Below are 27,419 nucleotides of genomic sequence, written 5' to 3'. Positions count from 1 at the left end.
ATGATCAACTCCCAGAGTGATTGTTATAACTTGATGTTTCTTTGAGACCTGGTGTGGGAAGTCTTCCTGTACGAAAACCTCCAGAACATGACTTGAAAATGTAACTTTCCCTCCATTTTATTTAACCTCGTCAACCAACATCCAAAGGTCCTCTTCAGAAGAGTAGAAGTCAACTTCCTCCCATAACTATTTTGCACCATTTTTCTCTACCCAATTCTCTACCCATTCATTCAATGCAAGCTCTTTCCAGAGCGATTATTCAAAACATACTCTACCTTTCTGACAAGCCACAAAAAAGCTATTTTCTCAGATTAAAATGAAATAAAAAATGTACATTCCCTTTCAGTTCATATCTAAATGTAATTCTTCAAACAGGAGAAGAACATTTCCGGAAGGCGCAGCCATGGCCTGAAACGGTCCCATAACGGTTACATGAAATATCAACTAATAAAGAGCAGTGGCTCTTTGCTCAGTATAACGTACTGAGCAAATGTCAAATTGGCTTTTTACCAAATTACCGTACGACAGACCACATATTCACCCTGCACACCATAATTGACAAACAAACAAGCCAAAAGAAAGGCAAAGTCTTCTCATGCTTTGTTGATTTCAAAAAAGCTTTCTATTCAATTTGGAACGAAGGCCTGCTATACAAATGGATGGAAAGTGGTGTTGGGGGAAAAACATATGACATTATAAAATCCATGTACACAAACAAGTGTGTGGTTAAAATTGGCAAAAAAGCACATTTCTTTCCCCAGGGCCATGGGGTGAGACAGGGTTACAGCTTAAGCCCCACCCTCTTCAACATATATATCAACGAATTGGCGAGGGCACTAGAGCAGTCTGCAGCACCCGGCCTCACCCTACTAGAATCTGAATACAAATATCTACTGTTTGCTTATGATCTGGTGCTTCTGTCCACCAACCAAGGAGGGCCTACAACAGCACCTAGATCTTCTGCACAGATTCTGCCAGACCTGGGCCCTGACAGTAAATCTCAGTAAGACAAAAATAATGGTGTTCCAAAAAAGGTCCAGTCGCCAGGACCACAAATACAAATTCCATCTAGACACCGTTGCCCTAGAGCAAACAAAAAAATATATACATACCTCAGCCCAAACATCAGCGCTACTGGTAACTTCCACAAAGCTGTGAACAAGCTGAGAGACAAGGCAAGAAGGGCCTTCTATGCCATCAAAAGGAACATCAAATTTGACATACCAATTAGGATCTGGTTAAAAATACTTGAATCAGTTATAGAACCCATTGCCCTTTATGGTTGTGAGGTCTGGGGTCCGCTCACCAACCAAGAATTCACAAAATGGGACAAACAACAAATTGAGACTCTGCATGCAGAATTCTGCCAAAATATCTTCAGTGTACAACGTAAAACACCAAATAATACATGCAGAGCCGAAGTAGGCCGATACCCGCTAATGATCAAAATCCAGAAAAGAGCAGTTACATTCTACAACCACCTAAAAGGAAGTGATTCCCAAACCTTCCATAACAAAGCCATCACCTACAGAGAGATGAACCTGGAGAAGAGTCCCCTAAGCAAGCTGGTCCTGGCTCTGTGGGGCCTGTTTGAGTTTGTGAACAGAGCCCCAGGACAGCAACACAATCAGACCCAACCAAATCATGAGAAAACAAAAATATAATTACTTGACACATTTGGCCCTAAACAGAGAGTACACAGTGGCAGAATACCTGACCACTGTGACTGACCCAAACTTAAGGAAATCCTTAACTACAGACTCAGTGAGCATAGCCTTGCTATTGAGAAAGGCAGCCGTAGGCTGACCTGGCTCTCAAGAGAAGACAGGCTATGTGCACACTGCCCACAAAATGAGGTGGAAACTGAGCAGCACTTCCTATTAGAGACACATATTTCCCTCAGATTACACAGATCCACAAAGAATTCGAAAACAAACCCAATTTTGATAAACTCCCATATCTACTGGATGAAATACCACAGTGTGACATCACAGCAGCAGGATTTGTGACCTGTTGCCACAAGAAAAGGGCATCCAGTGAAGAACAAACACCATTGTAAATACAACACATATTTATTTATTTTTCCTTTTGTACTTTCACGATTTGCACATTGTTACAACACTGTATATATACGTAATGACATTTGAAATGTCTTCATTATTTTGGAACTTCTGTGAGTGTAATGTTTACTGTTAATAAAGAAAAGTGAAATAAACAATAAATGAATCTACTTCACTTGCTTTGGCAATGTTAACATATGTTTCCCATGCCAATAAAGCCCTTGAATTGAATTGAGAGGGAGGGAGGGACGGACCAATAGGGAGAGCGAGAGAAAGGGAGGGAGGGAGGGACGGACCAATAGGGAGAGCGAAACCAAGATGGAGACCGAGAGAGTCCAACTCCGAAACAACATGGGGAAAACACATGTCAACATAAGGTGCTGTAATCAGTCGTTATAGAAGGAGTGAACAGAGATATACATTTAAAAAAATCTGTGCTATATAACATTGATCTATGACCAAGGCAGTTTCAAAAACAGCATAGTTTTATTTGTGTGCATGTGAGTGTGTGTGTGTGTGTGTGTGTGTGTGTGTGTGTGTATGTTTGTGTGTGGAAGTTAAACAATTTAAAACCCATAATGTGGTTTTACACAGATCAGCATTTTAACAGTATATTGTGGCACGGACGCAATATTAAGACAACCCACCCAGAGCGTTCTTGAAAACACACAGCTTCACCTGGTAGACAATATTTAAACAGTATGGTGTGGTAGCGAACATAGCTCAGTTGAACAGAAATGAAAAGCCATGTAGCCTGCTCTGCTATGACCTGCGCCAGCCTCTGTGTGCAGAGAGGGACACAAGGGTTGCAGTGTAATGTTCTGCTTCAGCGAGCCAACACCATTTTCCAAGATGAGGTCGATAAGGCGAGTGAGGAAATAGAAAGGAAATAAGACCGCAGGGAAGGAGGGGAAGACTTGTTCCCCTCAACAGCTTCAACAGGTCACAGGAGGAGAGGGATCCAACTTTGTGCGGCATGGGCTGAATTTCAAGTATGCATCGGAGCAGGGAGCAATCTACAGAAGATGGATGTCATTTCATAACTGCAGTTACACACACCATCAACGTTTGACAGTGAAAACTGTGGCGTATATGGAACCTACAGTATCTTTGAGAAGAAACTGAGAGTAGTGATTTTTAAGGTTATAGGTAATAGTCTTATTACAAAATAAGATGGTCTGACCCAAAAGTCAACACTTAGCTCCAGGGACATTCTCATTCGTCCTGCTGCATTTTGAAAGCTATCCTAAAGGCCCAAACACTGAAATAATTTAAATCTCACTAATATTTCTAAAAGCATTCAATGCAACAAATTAAGGGAAGGGGAGAAGACTAATCGGATATTTTGGTGTGTAATTGAGAGTTGTCTCGACTAGACACAGAGGGAGAGGAAAGTGCCTGAGTTTTGGAATTAAAGGGTTGGGAGGTGGCGAGAGATGGATTTGAACTGTCAACAAGAATAAGCAAGTAAATACCATTGCCACTGTTTACAATAACATTCATATCAAAAGTGTTATTACGATGAATGGAAAGACTATTTCTGATATCCATAAGCCTCTCTAGCCAGTAGACCTCCCTTATAATATAACACAGCAAGACAGTGATTTTAAACAAATTAGCTTTGAGAGAGACTGAGTGAGAAGGGAAAGTTCAGCTGACCACTAGGAAATATCAAAGTCTTCATCAAAAGCCAGCCCAAAAAACATTTTCTTAAAATGAATTCTGAAGGGGAAGCTTGAGAGAAGCTTGAGCCAGCTGTATGGGCCCAATTAAAGCTTAAAAATCAGCTTCTGCAGGTGGTTCTGAGAAGCTGATTCTGTCTCTTAGAAACAACAAAAGGTGCACGGCTCTTTCAGTTGAGCGCTGGTGTGTGTGTGTCTGTGTGTTGTAGGCGTAATGGAGGATGGAAGGGGCGTTATGCACAAATTCCTTGCCAAATCAATGACAGATGAATACGAACCCCAAGCTTCCCTACCAAGAGAGTGAGAACCCTCTCCTTACTCCTACCCAACCTCTGACTGGACTCTATGATACTGTACATCAAGTCTGCTTCTATTTTGAGAATAGAAACGAACAGCAGAGACCCTCGGGAAATCTCTGATCATAGAGAGGTTGCTAAAAGCATCTTAACACAACAGATGATGCAGTACCTGCTAAGATGAGTCAACCCAAAAAGCAAAGTTTGAAATAGAGGGCGTCGGACACAGGAAAGAGATTGGACTTTGTTGACTGTTGGTATTGTCTGAGAGCTCACTAAAATAAAAATAACAATGCATAAATGATGATGAGGTGGTCCTGTATAAATCTTTGGTTGGGAAATAATGGAAGTGCTTTTAAAGCAGCACCATATGAGAACCTATAGCGTTTCACGGTTGGAAAATATATACTGAAGCTTTATAAGAGGAAACAAACTGGAGCAAATGTTCCCTTGTTCTGTTCCGTCGTCTCCTGTGAGAGAATTCTGCCCTCTATAGTTGGTTTTGTGCGATGCTGAGAGACAGTAAGGTTCCTTTAAAATAAATGCATTGAATATAAAGGCAGGTATTCCTTCCGAAGTACTTTCTCAGCCCTCATATTTTACTGATGGGTTTCTAGAACCAGTTGATCATCCATAATACAGTAGCCATCTTATTTCTCTGTTTCAACATGATGCATGTTTTTGTTGTCTAGTGGCTCTGGTTAAGAGTGAATACAAATGTTTGCTCTTGGGGTTGTCTGTGGCTGTGTTCATTGAGAGCAGGGATGTGTTCATTAGTGCACACTGTATTAAAACGTTGTGCAACTGAAAATGAAAAGGAGCATTTCTTATTGGACAAGTACAGATAGTCCCTCCCTGTTTCAACTAAATCCAATTGTTGATCTGGCCTGCCTGCCTCCCACAGTGTACTGACCTCATATTGATCTGGCCTGCCTGCCACCCACAGTGTACTGACATCATGTTGATCTGGCCTGCCTGCCACCCACAGTGTACTGACATCATGTTGATCTGGCCTGCCTGCCACCCACAGTGTACTGACATCATGTTCATCTGGCCTGCCTGCCTCCCACAGTGTACTGACATCATGTTGATCTGGCCTGCCTGCCACCCACAGTGTACTGACATCATGTTGATCTGGCCTGCCTGCCACCCACAGTGTACTGACATCATGTTGATCTGGCCTGCCTGCCACCCACAGTGTACTGACATCATGTTGATCTGGCCTGCCTGCCACCCACAGTGTACTGACATCATGTTGATCTGGCCTGCCTGCCACCCACAGTGTACTGACATCATGTTCATCTGGCCTGCCTGCCTCCCACAGTGTACTGACATCATGTTGATCTGGCCTGCCTGCCACCCACAGTGTACTGACATCATGTTGATCTGGCCTGCCTGCCTGCCACCCACAGTGTACTGACATCATGTTGATCTGGCCTCATGTCTCCCACAGTGTACTGACATCGTGAGTGATGGCTGAGGGCTGGATTACCATCTGGACTTGGGTCTGCTCCATCCTCTCCCCCCAGGGAGAGTCTGCTCTATGTCCTGCCCCTGACCCACCCCACCCCTCTGATCCCACTGCAAGATAAAACAAACCCCAGGGAAAGGAGTTTGCTCTCTGTGTCCTGCCCCTGACCCACCCCACCCCTCTGATCCCACTGCAAGATAAAACGAACCCCAGGGAAAGGAGTTTGCTCTCTGTGTCCTGCCCCTGACCCACCCCACCCCTCTGATCCCACTGCAAGATAAAACCAACCCCAGGGAAAGGAGTTTGCTCTCTGTGTCCTGCCCCTGACCCACCCCACCCCTCTGATCCCACTGCAAGATAAAACTAACCCCAGGGAAAGGAGTTTGCTCTCTGTGTCCTGCCCCTGACCCACCCCACCCCTCTGATCCCACTGCAAGATAAAACGAACCCCAGGGAAAGGAGTTTGCTCTCTGTGTCCTGCCCCTGACCCACCCCACCCCTCTGATCCCACTGCAAGATAAAACGAACCCCAGGGAAAGGAGTTTGCTCTCTGTGTCCTGCCCCTGACCCACCCCACCCCTGCCAGATGCCACTGATAAGGCTGGCTGCTTCATGCTCACCCTTGAGCCTCTCAAATCTCTGGTTCTCTCCCTCTCTCCTGCTCTCTTTTTGTGTCTGCCTCTTCCCTCATATTAATCTGTGTAAATATCTTACATTTGCAATGACATTATTGACTCTGTATATCATTCAGTCATTCTTTCTTTCTCTAGATGGAGTCTTTACTCTGTGTACTGTATCTCACCATCTATCTCTCTTTCTCCATTAGACTCTTTACAAACACACCATCTCAGTATGCCTCCTTCTGGGCCATTCAGTCATGTCTGTCATCCCCAATGACTGCATTACAGAACAAATATCTGTGTTGCAGTTCTCCGACTTACGCCTTAGAAATGTGGTTATCTCTGGGACAGGAGCAGGACAGCTTCTAGTGGTGCCATGGCTGCATTGCAGCTAAGTTCTCTATATCGCATTCACTGTGCCACATACAGAGAGGAGAGCACTGAATTGGCTACCCACAGGGATAAATGAGCAGTTTTACTACCAGCAGACTAGTACAGTTTTAATGAATAGCTTAAAATATGTTTTATTGTCACATACACCAGATAGGTGCAGTGAAATGTTTAAAGGGTCAGCCATAGTAGTAAGGTGCCCCTGGAGCAAATTACGGTTAAGTGCCTTGCTCTAGGGCTGTGGAATATGCCCAAAATATCATATCACAATATTTTTCACATTTTTGTCAGTATTTTATGTTTTTTAATAATACAAGTTCTAAATATGCTTTATGAGTAGGTCATGGCATTTCAATCGGTCCTTCTCCATTCTGATTGTTTTATACTGTTCAATCCAACTTCCAAAAAATATATTTTCAGCGTTCATCAATTTCTGAATTTCCTGCACTTATCATTCCCACACTGTGCCACACAGGGCTGCATGATATCTAGGCCTAGTTCACACTAGAACCGCCATAGGCCAACGGACACTGATGTTCGATTTTGGAAATAAAAAAAAATCTGCCAAAAAAAGCTATGTCCTGCTCCTTACCTGACTTTTCCTAAATGTTTGTATTTTACACTGCTCATTTGTTAGCATTTTGACATCACAAACAGAAAAGTATTTAGAGCAGTTTTACCTGTTTCTTTCACACCTATTTCTAACTTAACCTGCCAAGACAATGTGCTGTTGGACGTTGGTACCCAGCCAGGTGCTAATGCATCTCTCTCTCTTCACTGAATGACAAATGGATAAATGGCCGATAATTGTGCACCTTATTTCACAAATTGAATTTAAATTAGGCCTAACTGAATGATAACTGAATGATAAGGAGGGTGAAGGGGTTGATTTCATTTAGAAAGACAATAGTGTAATGATGAGTTTGTGTATGTCTATTTATCAGAGGCAAATCATTTGACCGTGTGCCTTGGGGGTTGACAACCTTCTCTTTTACATTTTATTTTGTAAAAAGAAGATCAATCAATCAAATGTATTTATAAAGCCTTTTTTTACATCAACAGATGTCACAAAGTGCTATACAGAAACCCAGCCTAAAACCCCAAACAGCAAGCAATGCAGAATAGAATGGGACTGTTTTATTTACTACTCTATTACTAATCAAATGTATTGTAAGGGAAACGAAAACATACTATGTGTTGCAGTAAACCTTTAGAATAATGCAAAACATATCCTTGACTCTATCCAGCAAAGCAAATAATGCCTGCCCACCAAATGAATGACAAATGGATGGATACTTGTGCAAGCTACTTCACAATCAAATTTAAATGAGGCCTAACTGAATGATAAGGAGGGTGAAGACGTTGATTTCATTTAGAACAACAATAGTGTAATGATGAGTTTCTGTTATGCCTGTTTATCAGCGTTGGCGCGCATGTTAATAATTTGACCGCACACCTCGCGGGTTGATACAATTCTCTTTTATGTTTTACTTTGTAAAAATAACCTTTACAGGACTATTTTATTTACTGTAACTCAATTTATTACTAATCAAACGTATTGATAGGGAAACGAAAACATGCTGTGTGTTGAATAATGCAAAACATATCCTTGACTCTATCCAACTTGATGAGCGGGAAACAAACAATGCGAGTCAGCCTGCACAACTGGCCCATCAAAACTACACCTAAACTAGGGCTGGGTGATATGACGATATATATTGTGTGACGATAGACGTTTTTCTATTGTTTCATATTACGCTCTATCGTTTATTTCGTTGTGTCGCAAATCACACTCTTTACGGCAATATTTTTCGTCAATTGGACAACGAAACATGGAGGAGCGTGAACGTGACACAGAGCACGGAGACACGGAGCTCATACCTAAAAGAGGGGCTACTTCGGTCACATGGACGTGGTTTGGGTATGAAAAGTCTGACATGGACCAGAAAACTGTCCTCTGCAAAATATGCCGCAGGCCGGTCCCGACAACAGGCTCAAACACCACTAACCTCTTTTACCACCTACGCAAGAATCATGTGAAACAGTACGGAGAGAGTCTACGGATGAGACCCAAAAAAGCACAGTCGAGTGCTCAAAACAAACCCCCGACTCAGACGTTGCTGTCACAAAGTTCGTCGTCTGAGGAGGAAAAATCATCGGACCAATATGCAGCGGTGAAATAGCTCATATTCTTATTTATTAAAGAAAGGAAAAATACTCATACAAACAAATAACGAAAAACAGTCCTGTAAGGTGCTCAGACTATACACGGAAACAACCACCCACCAACACAAGTGAAAACATACACACTTAAATATGGCCTCCAATTAGAGACAACGACAACCAGATGCCTCTAATTGGAGGTCATTGGAAAAGACAACATAGAACTAGAAAACTAGAAAACCCACATAGAAATAGAAAACATAGAACATAAACCAAAAACCCCGAAACACACTAAACAAACACCCCTGCCACGCCCTGACCAAACTACAATAACAAACAACCCCTTTTACTGGTCAGGACGTGACAGTTGCAAGAGACTTTTACCAGCGGTACACCATATTTTTTTATTTCACCTTTATTTAACCAGGTAGGCCAGTTGAGAACAAGTTCTCATTTACAAATGCGACCTGGCCAAGATAAAGCAAAGCAGTGCGACAAAAACAACACAGAGTTACACATGGGATAAACAAACATACAGTCAATAACACAATAGAAAAATATATATACAGTGTAAGATTAGGGAGGCCATAGTAAATAGCCCATGGTGGCGAAATAATTACAATTTAGCATTAACACTGGAGTGATAGATGTGCAGATGATGATGTGCAAGTAGAGATACTGGGGTGCAAAAGAGCAAAAATAAATATCAATATGAGGATGAGGTAGTTGGGTGGGCTATTTACAGATGGGCTGTGTACAGGTGCAGTGATCAGTAAGCTGCTCTGACAGCTGATGCTTAAAGTTAGTGAGGGAGATATGAGTCTCCAGCTTCAGTGATTTTTGCAATTTGTTCCAGTCATTGGCAGCAGAGAACTGGAACGAAAGGCGGCCAAAGAGGAGGTGGCTTTGGGGGTGACCAGTGAAATCTACCTGCTGGAGTGCGTGCTATGGGTGGGTGCTGCTATGGTGACCAGTGAGCTGAGATAAGGTGGGGCTTTCCCTAGCAAAGACGTATAGATGACCTGGAGCCAGTGGGTTTCGCGACGAATATAGAGCGAGGGCCAGCCAACGAGAGCATACAGGTTGCAGTGTTCAGTAGTATATGGGGCTTTGGTGACAAAACGGATGGCACTGTGATAGACTGCATCTAATTTGTTGAGTAGAGTATTGGACGCTATTTTGTAAATGACATTGCTGAAGTCAATGATCGGTGCGATAGTCAGTTTTACAAGGGTATGTTTAGCAGCATGAGTGAAGGAAGCTTTGTTGCGAAATAGGAAGCCAATTCTAGATTTAATTTTGGATTGGAGATGCTTAATGTGAGTCTGGAAGGAGCGTTTACAGTCTAACCAGACGCCTAGGTATTTGGAGTTGTCCACATATTCTAAGTCAGAGCCGTCCAGAGTAGTGATGCTGGTCGGGCGGGTGGGTGCGGGCAGCAATCCGTTGAAGAGCATGCATTTAGTTTTACTAGAATTTAAAAGCAGTTGGAGGCCACGGAAGGAGTGTTGCATGGCATTGAAGCTCGTCTGGGGGTTTGTTGACACAGTGTCCAAAGAGGGGCCAGAAGTATACAGAATGGTGTCGTCTGCGAAGAGGTGGATCAGAGAATCACCAGCAGCAAGAGTGACATCATTGATGTATACAGAGAAAAGAGTCGGCCTGAGAATTAAACCCTGTGGTACCCCCCATAGAGAATGCCAGAGGTCCGGACAACAGGCCCTCCGATTTGACACACTGAACTCTATCTGAGAAGTAGTTGGTGAACCAGGCGAGGCAGTCATTTGAGAAACCAAGGCTGTTGAGTCTGCCGATAAGAATGCGGTGATTGACAGAGTCAAAAGCCTTGGCCAGGTTGAAGCACAGTACTGTCTTTTATCTATGGCGGTTATGATATTATTTAGGACCTTGAGTGTGGCTGAGGTGCACCCGTGACCAGCTCGGAAATCAGATTGCATAGCGGAGAAGGTACGGTATGATTTGAAATGGTCGGTGATCTGTTTGTTAACTTGGCTTTCGAAGATGTTAGAAAGGCAGGGCAGGATGGATTTAGGTCTATAACAGTTTGGGTCTAGAGTGTCACCCCTTTGAAGAGGGGGATGACTGCGGCAGCTTTCCAATCTTTAGGGATCTCAGACGATACGAAAGAGGTTGAAAAGGCTAGTAATAGGGGTTGCAACAATTGAGGCGGATAATTTTAGAAAGAGAGGGTCCAGATTGTCTAGCCCAGCTGATTTGTAGGGGTTCAGATTTTGCAGCTCTTTCAGAACATCAGCTATCTATATTTGGATTTGGATGAAGGAGAAGTGTGGGGGGGGGTGGCTTGGGCAAGATGCTTCCGGGGGGTGCAGAGCTGTTGGCCGGGGTAGGTGTAGAAAGCATGGCTTATTGAAATTCTCAATTATCATGGAATAATCGTGGATATGGCAAAAATGGAAGGGGATAACAGCTGCCATTACAACTTACATCTGCAAAGACATGGCCCCAATTTACACGTTCCAGAAACGGGGGTTTTGTGAGTTGGTGCTAACACTTGACCCAAGGTACCAAATGCAAATTAATATGTGACACGTATTAATGCCAAAATAACATGCAAAACAGGCAAGCCCCAAAAAATATAAATGTATATATACTGCTCAAAAAAATAAAGGGAACACTTAAACAACACATCCTAGATCTGAATGAAAGAAATAATCTTATTAAATACTTTTTTCTTTACATAGTTGAATGTGTTGACAACAAAATCACACAAAAATAATCAATGGAAATCTAATTTATCAACCCATGGAGGTCTGGATTTGGAGTCACACTCAAAATTAAAGTGGAAAACCACACTACAGGCTGATCCAACTTTGATGTAATGTCCTTTAAACAAGTCAAAATGAGGCTCAGTAGTGTGTGTGGCCTCCACGTGCCTGTATGACCTCCCTACAACGCCTGGGCATGCTCCTGATGAGGTGGCGGATGGTCTCCTGAGGGATCTCCTCCCAGACCTGGACTAAAGCATCCGCCAACTCCTGGACAGTCTGTGGTGCAACGTGGCGTTGGTGGATGGAGCGAGACATGATGTCCCAGATGTGCTCAATTGGATTCAGGTCTGGGGAACGGGCGGGCCAGTCCATAGCATCAATGCCTTCCTCTTGCAGGAATTGCTGACACACTCCAGCCACATGAGGTCTAGCATTGTCTTGCAATAGGAGGAACCCAGGGCCAACAACACCAGCATATGGTCTCACAAGTGGTCTGAGGATCTCATCTCGGTACCTAATGGCAGTCAGGCTACCTCTGGCGAGCACATGGAGGGCTGTGCGGCACCCCAAAGAAATGCCACCCCACACCATGACTGACCCATCGCCAAACCGGTCATGCTGGAGGATGTTGCAGGCAGCAGAACGTTCTCCATGGCGTCTCCAGACTCTGTCACGTCTGTCACGTGCTCAGTGTGAACCTGCTTTCATTTGTGAAGAGCACAGGGCGCCAGTGGCGAATTTGCCAATCTTGGTGTTCTCTGGCAAATGCCAAACGTCCTGCACGGTGTTGGGCTGTAAGCACAACCCCCACCTGTGACGTCGGGCCTTCATACCACCCTCATGGAGTCTGTTTCTGACCGCTTGAGCAGGCACATGCACATTTGTGGCCTGCTGGAGGTCATTTTGCAGGGCTCTGGCAGTGCTTCTCCTGCTCCTCCTTGCACAAAGGCGGAGGTAGCGGTCCTGCTGCTGGGTTGTTGCCCTCCTACGGCCTCCTCCACGTCTCCTGATGTACTGGCCTGTCTCCTGGTAGCGCCTCCGTGCTCTGGACACTACGCTGACAGACACAGCAAACCTTCTTGCCACAGCTCGCATTGATGTGCCATCCTGGATGAGCTGCACTACCTGAGCCACTTATGTGGGTTGTAGACTCCGTCTCATGCTACCACTAGAGTGAAAGCACCGCCAGCATTCAAAAGTGACCAAAACATCAGCCAGGAAGCATAGGAACTGAGAAGTGGTCTGTGGTCCCCACCTGCAGAACCACTCCTTTATTGGGGGTGTCTTGCTAATTGCCTATAATTTCCACCTGTTGTCTATTCCATTTGCACAACAGCATGTGAAATGTATTGTCAATCAGTGTTGCTTCCTAAGTGGACAGTTTGATTTCACAGAAATGTGATTGACTTGGAGTTACATTGTGTTGTTTAAGTGTTCCCTTTATTTTTTTGAGCAGTGTATAAATATGAAAACTAATGAAAAAAAAGAAACGTCCTCTCACCCTCAACTGCGTTTATTTTCAGCAAACTTGTGTGTAAATATTTGTATGAACATAACAAGAGAGAACAACTGAGACATGAACTGAACAAGTTCCACAGATGTGACTAACAAAAATGGAATAATGTGTCCCTGAACAAAGGGGGGGGGGGGGTCAAAATCAAACGCAACAGTCAGTATCTGGTGTAGCATCTCCTCCTCATGGACTGCACCAGATGTGCAAGTTCTTGCTGTGAGATGTTACCCCACTCTTCCACCAAGGCACCTTCCCGGACATTTCTGGGGGGGAATGGCCCTAGCCCTCACCCTCCGATCCAACAGGTCCCAGACGTGCTCAATGGGATTAAGATCCGGGCTCTTCGCTGGCCATGGCAGAACACTGACATTCCTGTCTTGCAGGAAATCAGCCACACTGCTCGTTCTGTGCATGGCGGCATTGTCATGCTTGAGGGTCATGTCAGGATGAGCCTGCAGGAAGGGTACCACATGAGGGAGGACGTCTTCCCTGTAACGCACAGCGTTGAGATTGCCTGCAATGACAACAAGCTCAGTCTGATGATGCTGTGACACACCGCCCCAGACCATGACAGACCCTCCAAATCAATCCCGCTCCAGAGTACAGGCCTCGGTGTAATGCTCATTCCTTCGACGATAAACGCGGATCCAACAATCACCCCTGGTGAGACAAAGCCGTGACTCGTCAGTGAAGAGCACTTCTTGCCAGTCCTGTCTGGTCCAGCGACGGTGGGTTTGTGTCCATAGGTGACATTATTGCCGGTGATGTCTGGTGAGGACCTGCCTTACAACAGGCCTACAAGCCCTCAGTCCAGCCTCTCTCAGGCTATTGCGGACAGTCTGAGCACTGATGGAGGGATTGTGCGTTCCTGGTGTAACTCGGGCAGTTGTTGTTGCCATCCTGTACCTGTCCCGCAGGTGTGATGTTCGGATGTACAGATCCTGTGCAGGTGTTGTTACACGTGGTCTGCCACTGCGAGGACGATCAGCTGTCCGTCCTGTCTCACTGTAGTGCCGTTTTAGGCGTCTCACAGTAAGGACATTGCAATTTATTGCCCTGGCCACATCTGCAGTCCTCATGCCGCCTTGCAGCATGCCGAAGGAATATTCACGCAGATGAGCAGGGACCCTGGGCATCTTTCTTTTGGTGTTTTTCAGAGTCAGTAGAAAGGCCTCTTTAGTGTCCTAAGTTTTCGTAACTGTGACCTTAATTGCCTACCGTCTGTAAGCCGTTCCATAGGTGCATGTTCATTAATTGTTTATGGTTCATTGAACAAGTATGGGAAACAGTGTTTAAACCCTTTACAATGAAGATCTGTGAAGTTATTTGGATTTTTTCGAATTATCTTTGAAAGACAGGGTCCTGAAAAGGGTATGTTTATTTTTTTGCTGAGTTTATATATACAGTTGAAGTCAAAAGTTCACATACACCTTAGCCAAATACATTTTTCACAATTCCTGACATTTAATCCTTGTAAAAATGCCCTGTCTTAGGTCAGTTAGGATCACCACTTTATTTTAAGAATGTGAAATAGAATAATAGTAGAGAGAATGATTTCGTCTTTTATTTCTTTCATCACATTCCCAGTGGGTCAGAAGTTAACATACACTCAATTAGTATTTGGTAGCATTGCGTTTAAATTGTTTAACGTGGGTCAAACGTTTCAGGTAGCCTTCCACAAGCTTCCCACAATAGGTTGGGTGAATGTTGGCCCATTCCTCCTGACAGAGCTGGTGTAACTGAGTCAGGTTTGTAGGCCTCCTTGCTCGCACACACTTTTTCAGTTCTGCCCACAAATTGTCTTTAGGATTGAGGTCAGGGCTTTGTGATGGCCACTCCAATACTTTGACTTGTCCTGAAGCCATTTTGCCACGACTTTGTAAGTATTCTTGGGGTCATTGTCCATTTGGAAGCCCCATTTGCGACCAAGCTTTAACTTCCTGACTGATGTCTTGAGATGTTGCTTCAATATATCCACATAATTTTTTTTCCTCATTATACCATCTATTTTGTGAAGTGCACCAGTACCTCCTGCAGCAAAGCACTCCCACAACATGATGCTGCCACCCCCGTGCATCACGGTTGGGATGGTGTTCTTCGGCTTGCAAGCATCCCCATTTTTCCTCCAAACATAACGATGGCCATTATGGCCAAACAGTTCTATTTTTGTTTCATCAGACCAGAGGACATATTGCCAAAAAGTACGATCTTTGTCAACATGTGCAGTTGCAAACCATAGTCTGGCTTTTTTATGGCGGTTTTGGAGCAGTGGCTTCTTGCTGAGCAGACTTTCAGGTTATGTCGATATAGGACTTATTTTACTGTGGATGTAGATACTTTTGCACTGGTTTCCTCCAGCATCTTCACATGGTCCCTTGCTGTTGTTCTGGGATTGAGTTGCACTTTTCACACCAAAGTATGTTCATCTCTAGGAGACAGAACATGTCTCCTTCCTGAGCGTTATGGCGGCTGCGTGGTCCCATGGTGTTTCTAACTTCATACTATTGTTTGTACAGATGAACGTGGTACCTTCAGGCGTTTGGAAATTGCTCCCAAGGATGAACCAGACTTGTGGAGCTCTACAATTATTTTTCTGAGGTCTTGGCTGATTTCTTTTGATTTTCCCATGATGTCAAGCTATGAGGCACTGAGTTTGAAGGTAGGCCTTGAAATACATCCACAGGTACACCTCCAATTGACTCAAATGATGTCAATCAGCCTATCAGAAGCTTCTAAAGCCATGACATCATTTTCTGGAATTTTCCAAGCAGTTTAAAGGCACAGTCAACTTAGTGTATGTAAACTTCTGACCCACTGGAATTGTGATACAGTGAATTATAAGTGAAATAATCTGTCTGTAAACAATTGTTGGAAAAATTACTTGTGTCATGCACAAAGTAGATGTCCTAACCGACTTGCCAAAACTATAGTTTGTTAACAAGAAATGTGTGGAGTGGTTTAAAAACGAGTTTTAATGACTCCAACCTAAGTGTATGTAAACTTCCGACTTCAACTATATATATATATATATATTCATTGATTTATTTTGTTACGTGCTTAGTTGAACATTTGCAAAGGTTCTAAATAAAAGGAGAAATAATCAAATATGAGTAAGTACCTTTTTGTTGAGTATAATTCAAAATGTAATAAGAAATATGCCTTTATATGTGGTCATTTTATATAAACTCTTTATTTATTGAATTTACAGAAAATGTGCTATATCGTGATATGTATTGTTATCGGGATATGAAATGACCTGTAATCGGGATATGATATTTTGGCCATATCGCCCAGCCCTAACCTAAACTATACCGAAAGTAATTTCACACATAAAAGAGTTAGCCTATATACAAGATTAAATTGACAATAATCTGATTAGTGACAATATTAGGCCTATCAGTTGTCAAATTGTACATGAAGAGATGGGCACATCTTGTAATTTACAGATGCAGGGAAAGGACAATCACTTTATCAAATCCTCCTTCAGTCACATGCAGGTAAAACATTTTGATTTCTATATAGTACCAGAAAGAGCATATTCTGCAGTTTATATTACACTTACCTTTGTCAAATAACTTTTATAATTCAAGACGTGCAGCTCTATTTCCAAATTTCACTTTTTTCAAGAATATCTGTACTGTCCATGCATTTAGCACATGACAACCTGTGTGGCAGCATTCCTCTGGCTACTAAGCAAAAACTAGTAACATAAAAGTCAACATTTAAATATGCTATTTATTTATGCAATTCATCCTTTACAAGTGTTGATGCACTGGTGGTTTTGTTTAGGAATACTGCAAATCATTTCACCTGTGCACCTGGCTGGTTATATTATCGTTTTCGTTCCTACCTTGTCTAAAGAAGCAGTAACTGGACTTAATTACTATAACTCTATTACTTACTCGAATCTACTAATAAAGTTTTTCAATTAGATTACACTGTAATGATTTTGTTGTAAGGGAAACGAAAATAGGCTTTAACCCTATGTTTTTCTAGGACTTTGTAGAATTATTTTAAAAAAACATACCTTTGACTACATCTAAACAAATAACTATTGTTGTTAATTTTTGTAATTGATATATCATGTAGTAACCAAAAAAAGGGTTAAACAAAATAAAATATATTTTATATTTGAGATTCTTCAAAGTAGTTACCCTTTGCCTTGATGACAACACTTTTTTGGTTACTACATGAGTCCATATGTGTTATTGCATAGTTTTGATGTATTCTACAATGATATTATTCTACAATGTAGAAAATAGTAAAAAGAAAGAAAAATCCTGAGTAGGTGTGTCCAAACTTTTGACTGGTACTGTACCTCGCAAAGCAACTGCCCTCTATCCCTCTCGATCGTGCATGCTTCTGTCTCTTCTCTCCCACTCCATGTCTGCCCCACACAGACCAGACAGGTAGGCACGCAATGGATTATGATCATTGTACTTAATTACCACATTTTCTGCACTAATGTAACATAGACGCTGGGAGTTGAGAAGCAGGGGTAAGTTTAATATAACAAGAAACATGGACCGATGCAATGTAGGAGTAGCGTCTAGACATGAACAACAGAAAACAACACTGCCTGGGGAATGAACCTAAGGGAGTGCCAGATAAAGGGGAGGTAACAGAGTCCAGGTGTGCCTAATGATGAAGAGCTGGTGCGCGTAATGATGAATGCCAGGTGCGCGTAATGAGGCAAACTACAACTCACTACTACATCGCACAGTTCGGGCCTAATCCGATTTATCTCTAGAGAACTGCGCATTGAGCTCAAAGAAAAATAACTAAATGGAATTCAAATAATTGAACCGACGTAGGCCAATTAGTTGTTTAAAAAGTTAAAAATAACCGACATTTCGGGTTAATCGCTCAGCACTACTAGCGATTAGCATTAGTGGCTAACAAGATTTATTTTAGCCACAACTTGCTATGAAAAGATAAACTAGTACACAGTAGATACACAAACGAGTAGTTTAATTACAGAACACTTGTGAAAAGCAGTATGTCACCAATATGTTGTTGCATCTATCTGACCATGCAAACTGCTGAGTGAACCGCAAGAAAGTGCTCGTGAATACATGTTGGAGAAACTGCTCTCTCCTTGAGTGACAGGGCTTGGTGTGCGAAGGAGCATGCAGCAGGAGGAGAGGGAGAAAGATGACTCAAGTAGCAAACCGAATAAACTATAAAAACGGACATTACACATGCTGGAGTTGGTAGAGCATGGTGTTTGCAACGCCAGGGTTGTGGGTTCGATTCCCACGGGGGACCAGTACGGAGAAAAAAATGTATGAAATGTATGCATTCACTACTGTAAGTCGCTCTGGATAAGAGCGTCTGCTAAATGACTAAAATGTAAATGTAAAATATCACATTTAACCAACCAAACAATGAAGTACTGTTAAAGTAAAAACACAAACCAGTATGTGCATAAATACCAGTTTATAGTAAAATACGGTACCACCACCCAGCCCTACCTTGCTCAAGGGCACATTGACAGATTTTTCACCTTGTCAGCTCATGTATTTGAACCAGCAACCTTTCGGTTACTGACTCAGCGCTCTAATCGCTAGTATACCTGTCACCCTTGTTCACGCGGTAAAAGTTGACTCTTCTCGCTCGCTTTTTCTTCCCCAATTTCAGGAAGTACGAATTAGTTTTACGTAGAGATTAAGTTATTAGGGCCTCCCGAGAGGTGCAGTGGTCTAAGGCACTGCATCGCAGTGCTAGCTGTGCCCCTAGAAATCCTGGTTGGAGTCCAGGCTCTGTCGCAGCCGGCCGCCACCAGGAGACCCATGGGATGGCGCACAATTGGCCCAGTGTCGTCCGGGTTAGGGGAGGGTTTGGCCGGCAGGGATGTTCTTGTCCCAGAAGCGCACTAGCGACTCCTGTGGCGGGCCGGGAGCAATGCTCTGTGACACGGTCGCCAGGTGTACGGGGGAGAAAAATGATTTTTTTTTAAAAGACAAGGTTATTAATGGCTTTGGATTTGTTATCTTCAGCCAGAAGAAGGACAACAAGACATTTTGCAACACAAAACTGGAGAGCTTCAGACATCAATACAGAAATGCATAACGGCATCTCTACACTGACAGCGGACCTTTGATTTCTGTGTATATAGGCTATTGCCTGTTAAATGACTGAACACTTGTGGATATGGGAAATGTAGATATTGGAATGTTCAACAATGAAAGTCAATAGACGGATTATTTCATAAGCTTTAGGCCAGGCATACGTTTGACATGTTGGCTGCTACAGTTAACGTAAACCGTTTAATCCTTTCTCCAGTTAGGATAAGGCTTTTCCTTCATGTCTGTCTTGAAACCTACTGCAACCAATCAATCAAGCACAGGGACAGTCTCATGCTAAGGATGCCTGTAGCCCCACAGCCAATCTGTGTCCTTGGCTCAAGCCAGATGCTCAGGAAAAGGCAGAGCCAACAGACATGTCCTCTCCTCCTCTGAAACCATGGCAACCAAGAGACAGGTCCATGGTGACCCGATGGCAGTGGAGAGAGCAGCGGCCTATTGGGAACCGAACACATAGAAGTAGAGTTACTAGTTAGCTCTCTAGCTGGTATGGATCTACAGTCTAGAATTCTATTTCTATGTCTGACCACACTGCAGTTCAGTACGGAACCACTCCTCCTCTAATGGTCTTCTATCTTACATTGGATTTGCAATCATTGCTATGGATTACATACCGAGCTCTAATTGTTTTGTCTTCATTAGAAAAAGCTGCATGAATGTATGAAAAAATATCCAGCTGGGTGAACGTTGCATGAGCGTTGGATGAATGACATACCTTTTTACCCACACTGAGCGCATAAACAACAAATGAGCCCATTTCTGCCCTAACTATACATTGTGAATACATTAAGAACATTAACATGAACTCCCCTCCATGTTTTTGTTGGTCACGTGACCCCCTTCTGCCGCCTTGATTGGTCCGAAACATTGCTAAGCGAGAAGTGTCCTGTTATGGACCTTTAACCTGATTTGGGTAACGGAACGTGTGCTTGTGATAAATAAAGCATAGGTCTGCTTCACACCTCGGTCACCGCATGCATAATCCATTACAGGGGAGAATGGTGTGCACTTACATGTCATACGGAATCAACAAGATAGGGGTCTACTGATGTATGACATTATAAACTGGGTGGTTCGAGCCCTGAACGCTGATTGGCTGACAGCCGTGGTATATCAGACCATATACCATTGGTATGACAAAACATGTATTTTTACTGCTCAAATTACTTTGGTAACCAGTTTATAACAGCAATAAGGCACCTGAGGTTTGTGGTATATGGCCAATATACCACGGCTAAGGCCTTTATCCAGGCACTCCGCATTGTGTCGCTATGCCCTTAGCCGTGGTATATTGGCCATACACCACACCCCCCCGGGCCTTACTGCTGAATTAGAACCACTAGAAAACACCACATATACACGTTTTTATGTAAGGCCTGTAACACTGTACAATACGTAGGCTACTGTATAAATACAGTATATATATATATATATGCGTTATATATATATATATATATATAGGGTGATATATCACACTAAAATAGATTGTTTTGGATCTGCTAATAGATGTGTACTGCGCATTTCAACTTCTGGGACTATCCCATTGGTTCTATTGTGCAGTGCTTCATTTATAAATTGAGAGGTACCGAAACTAAAAGTGAGCCGAGAGGTGGTGACCTGGGGGGGGCTCTGAGGTACTGGAACACATTTTGCGTGCTGTCATAGAGCAGTAGAGTCGGTTTTTTAAGCCTAGTGTCTGAGAATAATTGCCCTTTTATAAATGCATTTCATGCAATTCCACATCATTTTAGATGACTGGAGACTTTAGCTAAATATTTTTTAACATCTCACAAATGATCGAAATGACAGGCTACTTTGACACTGACAAACTGAGAATCTGAGATAAATAATAACGACCTTGTCTTGAATCCATCGATAGCCTAGGCCTAGGTGTGTGGAGACGCATATTGTACAATATGAGGAGCAAATTAGAGTCCTAAAAAAGCTTTCCTGTTTCACTGACTCACCCAATGATGTGCCAAAAGCCTATCTCTCTCTTGTTCTACTTTGTAAAACAATGCTGCTCGCTAAATAGGTCTATTTGGAAGTTTATGACATACTGTATTTGGTAGCCTACAGACAGATTAGTATTCCCTTTTCAGCAGAATCCATTTGCTTTCCAACAGGTGTTTTCCCACGATTGTATTTGAAATATTGCAAAAGGCCTGTTTTGGCAGCATGCTGTTCATTGACAGATTTGTCACACGTTCCCGACTGTAGGCATGCCTTGTTATTGGGATACACACAATCCACAGCTAGGCTATTTATTTGAAATAATCTATTGATCCCCTGTGGTTAAAATATAGGCCTCCTCCTGGTGTAGTATTCTGAATTATTTCATTTCTTTCTGAACAGACAGCAGTAATTTTATAAATTAGGCAAATGTATTTCAATTTATCAGGGGTGCTGCGGCACTTCCAGCACGCTTCCCGCGGCTATGATTCTATAAGGAAATACATGATGAAGTGCAACGCTGGACAGATGAGAGTTGCAGGCTGGTGTCTAGCAGAGAGGGAGAGAGATCATGGAAAGTGAGTCTCATTCTAGTTCTGAGAGAGATACAGGCGCGCTTCTCTCTCACCAGAGCAATTGTCACGCGTTGGTCTATATAGGCTACAATGTTGACCAAACCATAAACCCGGGCCGGCCCAACACAAATCAATTCTTCGAAATATCAGGCACATTTTCTCATTACAGAGGAGGCAACTTGAATTAACTCAGATTTTATTTTACATTGCAAACAGTGAAAATAATTGTTCATGCCACGAGAGGTACCGGATACTGGCAAATGGGTTAAGGAACGAAACAGTCCAAAACTGAGAGCACAGCCATTGCGCCAAGTCAAGTTGAGCGAATTGCATTTGACAGAAAACAAAGCATGTTGCCTGCTCATCATACTATGACTGTATATCTACATTGCTGCAGTGCTCTGCATTAGGTCCAATTATAAAGGGTGTAAAGGACTCAAATGTGCAGATTTCTGGTTGAATGCACCCAATGCCCACCATTCCCTAGTGCAACACAATGGCAGACCGACAACAGTGTGCTAGTGCCAGCTGTGTTGCACTTCATTTCCTCCATCTTCCATCTTGTGTAGCAGGAGAGCCTGGAGCTCCCCCCACCCCCCCCCCCCCCACACACACACACAGCCCCAAAGCCCATGATGATGTGACAGATGCTGCAACAGTCCTGGCTGCCTGGCGCCAGCTCAACTTTCTGCCTACAGCCGAAAGACTCTATCATCGCAGTGAAGTCATCAGTCTTATTTCGAAGAGGCATCACTGCAGCTATCCAACACTAGCTCTCCATAGGAGTAGATGGACAATAAAGTATTCAAGTCTTCAAGCTTAAGTCATCATTTGGACATGGGATCAATTCCATTCGAACTCAGTCAAGTCGAGAGTTGAAGTGGAATTGATTGAGGGCACTCATTCACACTCTGACCATTGAGATCATAGATGGAGAATGGGAACGGGAAATGGGTTCTATTTCACTGTGTTGTGTTTTTGCATAATGCTTTTCCACCTGAGTAAGGCACATGTCAACCCTGAACATTACAGAGAGGAATAAGCTCTAAATCTGCTGCCACAGTAACAATATAATAGAAAAAAACAGATCCGAATATATATTTACTGCTTACCATTTTATTGCCATTTTGCATATTCATTTATGTTTTCATAAAACCCTAAAATAATTCAATTCTCTCTTGGTTGAGGTTTTAAGAGGGCATGCAAAGAGCTTGAGCCATGATAATCTATAAACATCTCTAAGTGTGTGTGTGTGTGTGTGTGTGTGTGTGTGTTTATTCCTTTGCTATTTTTCCTCATCTTTCTCTCTCTCAGGGCAAAGTGTGAGAAAAGACTAGAACGTATGTAGACTTTCAGATACAATTTTTTCATGGACCTCATTTGATAAGTAGGGCCAGGAGTTTATTTCCCTTGACCAGTTGATGCCCATACTAAAGAAAGCACACACAGTAGGAAAACCCCCAGGGACCGTAAAGGATGAGGCCAGAATTAAGGAGAGGCATTTGATTTGATTCCAATGAGCCTTTTCACCACGCAGAGAATTAGCAGCATCAGAGAGGATTATAGTGTGAAAGAAGCACTATGTATCGACAAAATAGGATTTTCTCACCAGAGGATAGACTGGAGCCCAATGACGACATAATTCAACGTTTTAAAGGGATGAGGGGACACACAAAAAGTATGAGAAGACAGAGTAGGATGAGAAAAATACAGTTGCAAAACTTCTTGCTGCGGTGTGCCCTACTGAACAGGACCCAAGAAAAGATTGAAAAGTGGCAGGGCAATGACAGGGCAATGCCTCAATCTCCCTCAATGGTGGCGTTTCCATAGGAGGGTCAGTCGGTATGCTTCTCATCACACATGGATTAGTCCTTTTCACTTGGACAGCTTGATCTGAATGGCACTGCAGCCCTCGTTTCATTACAGTCACATGACTGGACTGACTCTTGCCAGGGCAGATGCCTTTAAACTAAAGGTCATACACAAGCACAGATCTAGGATCAGCTTTCCTGCCTACACCATTAGAAGGTAAAAGTGCAAATCTGACCATAGATCAAATCCTGGAAACTTCACTTTCAGAGATTTCACTTTTCAACCTGCCCTTTCAGAAAACGATTTCAAAACGGTTCTGCTGTGGCCATCTTGATCTAGTGATGTCATCTTCTTAAAGTGAAATCCATAGAATCTAGGGCTGGGAATTGCCAGGGACCTCACGATTTTTTTACATTTTAATTTTTTTATTTATCCGTTATTTTACCAGGTAAGTTGACTGAGAACACGTTCTCATTTGCAGCAACGACCTGGGGAATAGTTACAGGGGAGAGGAGGAATGAGCCAATTGTAAACTGGGGATTATTAGGTGACCATGATGGTTTGAGGGCCAGATTGGGAATTTATCCACGTCACCGGGGTTAACACCCCTACTCTTACAATAAGTGACATGGGATCTTTAATGACCTCAGAGAGTCAGGACACCCGTTTAACATCCCATCCAAAAGACAGCACCCTACACAGGGCAATGTCCCCAATCACTGCCCTGGGGCATTGGGATATTTTTTATTTTAGACCAGAGGAAAGAGTGCCTCCTACTGGCCCTCCAACACCACTTCCAGCTGCATCTGGTCTCCTATCCAGGGACTGACCAGGACCAACCCTGCTTAGCTTCAGAAGCAAGCCAGCAGTGGTATGCAGGGTGGTATGCTGCTGGCATACGATGTATCACCATACTTAGGTGCAGTTATGATATGTATTACAATTCTCATGATTCTATATGTATTGCAATTAGATACTGTGATTTTATTGCTCACCATATATCTGCAGCAGAGAGACAAGAGAGAGCCATGAAAAGCGACTTTGGGTCCTGTATTACTATTGTAATTATTAGAACAATTTTGATCAGTCATGGAAATAAAAGTGCTGAAAACAAATTGGCTCAGTATTTAAAAATAAGCTGGAGAACAAGCTATGCAGGAAAAAAATACAAGTTTTGGTGAAGGTGCTGCCAACTAGAGCACAAATAATATTGCGATATTGTCAAAAATAATACTGTGATATATCTTCTAAAATAATATCCCGAAATGTAACTATCGATTTTTCCACCCATGACTAATAGAAAGTGCATTATTGGAGGGAGAGGCTTGAACCATCATCAGAACACCCCCCCCCCCCCCCCCACACACACATACAGTCTTACCACTTCTATTCATTGCCTATCATTCATCAATGTGTGTACTGAATTCTAATCACACTAGAACTACCTGAGTCAACAAACACAAAGAAACCACCATTGGCCAATGAGTCAATCTCATGAAATACTGTATGCATGCAAACCTCAACCCGTATTTTATACAGCACACCACTCATTAGTACAATCAGCTTGAATGGCCAGCCACTCACAAACCTGACAGGGGAATGTTTAACGACTAGCTGTAAATAGTGATCATCTCAATAAAACGACAAGCCATAGTGGTTCACGGTTTTGTCAAGGTAAACCGATGGCGTAAATAAATCATTTAGCAGAACACACTTCCACTGAAAACATGAGATATGGTTGGAGGACATGGTGTGAAAAAGTACTCACAGATGCACAACAGCACGGATCAAGTTAGCATGATAAAACTCGATCTTTTGGAACAACAGAGTCAAAAACAATGGCAAGGAACATCACGAATAGCAACAGAAAAACGTTGACATATTTTGTTGGGATTGCAGTTTGGTAAATAAATAAATAAATAAATAAAGCAGTGCAGTGTTCATCTTATCAACCTGATAGGATAGACCATAGCTAACGTGGCTGTTTAGAGGTTGAGATACATAAGGCTATAATTCATCTACACTATATATATATATATATATATATATATATATATATATATACAAAACTATGTGGACACCCCTTCAAATTAGTGGATTTGGCTATTTCAGCCACATCCGTTACTGACAGGTGTATAAAAGCGAGCACAGCCATGCAATCTCCATAGACAAACATTGGCAGTAGAATGGCCTCACTGAAGAGCTCAGTGACTTTCAACGTGGCACCGTCATAGGATGCCACCTTTCCAACAAGTCAGTTCGTCAAATGTCTGCCCTGCTAGAGCTGCCCCGGTCAGCTGTATGTGCTGTTATTGTGAAGTGGAAATGTCTAGGAGCAACAACGGCTCAGTGGTAGGCCACACAAGCTCACAGAACGGGACTGCCGAGTGATGAAGCCCATAGCGCTGTCCTCGGTTGCAACACTTGCTACCGAGTTCCAAACTGCCTCTGGAAGCAACATCAGCACAAGAACTGTTTGTCGGGAGCTTCATTAAATGGATTTCGATGGCCGAGCAGCCGCACACAAGCCTAAGATCACCATACACAATGCCAAGCGTCGGCTGGAGTGGTGTAAAGCTCGTCGCCATTGGACTCTGGAGCAGTGGAAACGTTCTCTGGTGTGATGGATCACGCTTCACCATCTGGCAGTCCGACAGAGGAATCTGGGTTTGGCGCATGCCAGGAGAACGCTACCTGCCCGAGTGCCAACTGTAAAGTTTGGTGGAGGAGGAATAATGGTCTGAGGCAGTTTTTTCATGGTTCGGGCTAGGCCCCTTAGTTCCAGTGATGCGATATCTTAACGCTACAGCATACAATTACATTCTAGATGATTCTGTGCTTCCAACTTTGTGGCAACAGTTTGGGGAAGGCGCTTTCCTGTTTCAGCATGACAATGCCCCTGTGCACAAAGCGAGGTCTATACTGAAAAGGTTTGTCGAGATCTGTGTGGAAGAACTTTACTGGCCTGCACAGAGCCCTGACCTCAACCACATCGAACACCTTTGGGATGAATTGGAACGCGCCGACAATGAGCCATGCCTAATCGCCCAACATCAGTGCCGACCTCATTAATGTTCTTGTGGCTGAATGGAAGCAAGTCCCCACAGCAATATTCCAACATCTAGTGGAAAGCCTTCCCAGAAAGTGGAGGCTGTTATAGCAGAAAAGGGGGGACCAACTCCATATTAATGTCCATGTTTTTGGAATGAGATGTTCTACGAGCAGGTGTCCACATACTTTTGCTTATGTACTATATATTTCCTCGGCTATGTGACCAACATTTCAGCACCCTGGATAGTGGATGAGAGTAGAGCGAATAACGTTTTCAGAACCTTGGACAGCGAAATCAACACTGAACTGGAGCACAATGTGGAGCGAGATGGGCTTATTGAGCACCACGGGCAGTGAAATGGAGCGGCTCTTGGCGATAAGATGCTTTATAGGCCTTACGTGACTTTTTTTTCACAAACTTTGAAAAGTTCATCAATTGTGGAAATGTAATTCAATTTTAACGAGCTAAAGCGACCCGATGACAGACTTCGAATGGTTGTCATTGATATCACAAAGCCTGGTGGTTCACATTAATAAGACAGTGAAATTGAATAAGCATAGCACAGGCCTACTACTCGTTTATCTAGGTATATCATGCAGTAGTTCAAACATGACTGTTCCTGTGTATTTCCATCACATCTCAACATCACATTACTTTCAAGAGAAAAAAATCAGACAGGACGTTGCGTCAAAACTTCACGCGGTAAAATTCTGAAACTGCCGCCATGTTCGCAAATAAAAAACCCTGGCCGAATCTAATAACACCAGCCCCGATATAATGTTGTGTCAGCTAAATAACGTAGGCAATTTTGGACCGAGATACTCGCCCACAAACAGCTGAAGAATGTTCATTGGCGGCAGTTCAATAAAGAACAGACAGTAATATTCAACTCGGATAGTAACTACAGTCTGACCACATACATGACAGTAACCTAGAAACTGCACGGAAACGTCCTCATCCAATAACTGTACACAATTACGCAGAGCCTGTTTCATA

The 27,419-nt window shown here is 43.0% G+C and overlaps 1 protein-coding gene across 4 annotated transcripts in view; it reads right to left on the bottom strand.

The window, feature by feature from the left end:
- LOC106590427 (dipeptidyl aminopeptidase-like protein 6) overlaps positions 1-27,419 on the bottom strand; it is a 348,701-nt gene that overhangs the window by 186,906 nt on the left and 134,376 nt on the right. The gene's annotated exons all lie outside the window — the stretch shown is intronic.

Source organism: Salmo salar, chromosome ssa29 (assembly GCF_905237065.1).
Source record: "Salmo salar chromosome ssa29, Ssal_v3.1, whole genome shotgun sequence".
Taxonomy (NCBI): domain Eukaryota; kingdom Metazoa; phylum Chordata; class Actinopteri; order Salmoniformes; family Salmonidae; genus Salmo; species Salmo salar.
Note: the sequence above shows the minus strand (reverse complement) of the source record. Positions and strands in the feature narration are given on the sequence as shown.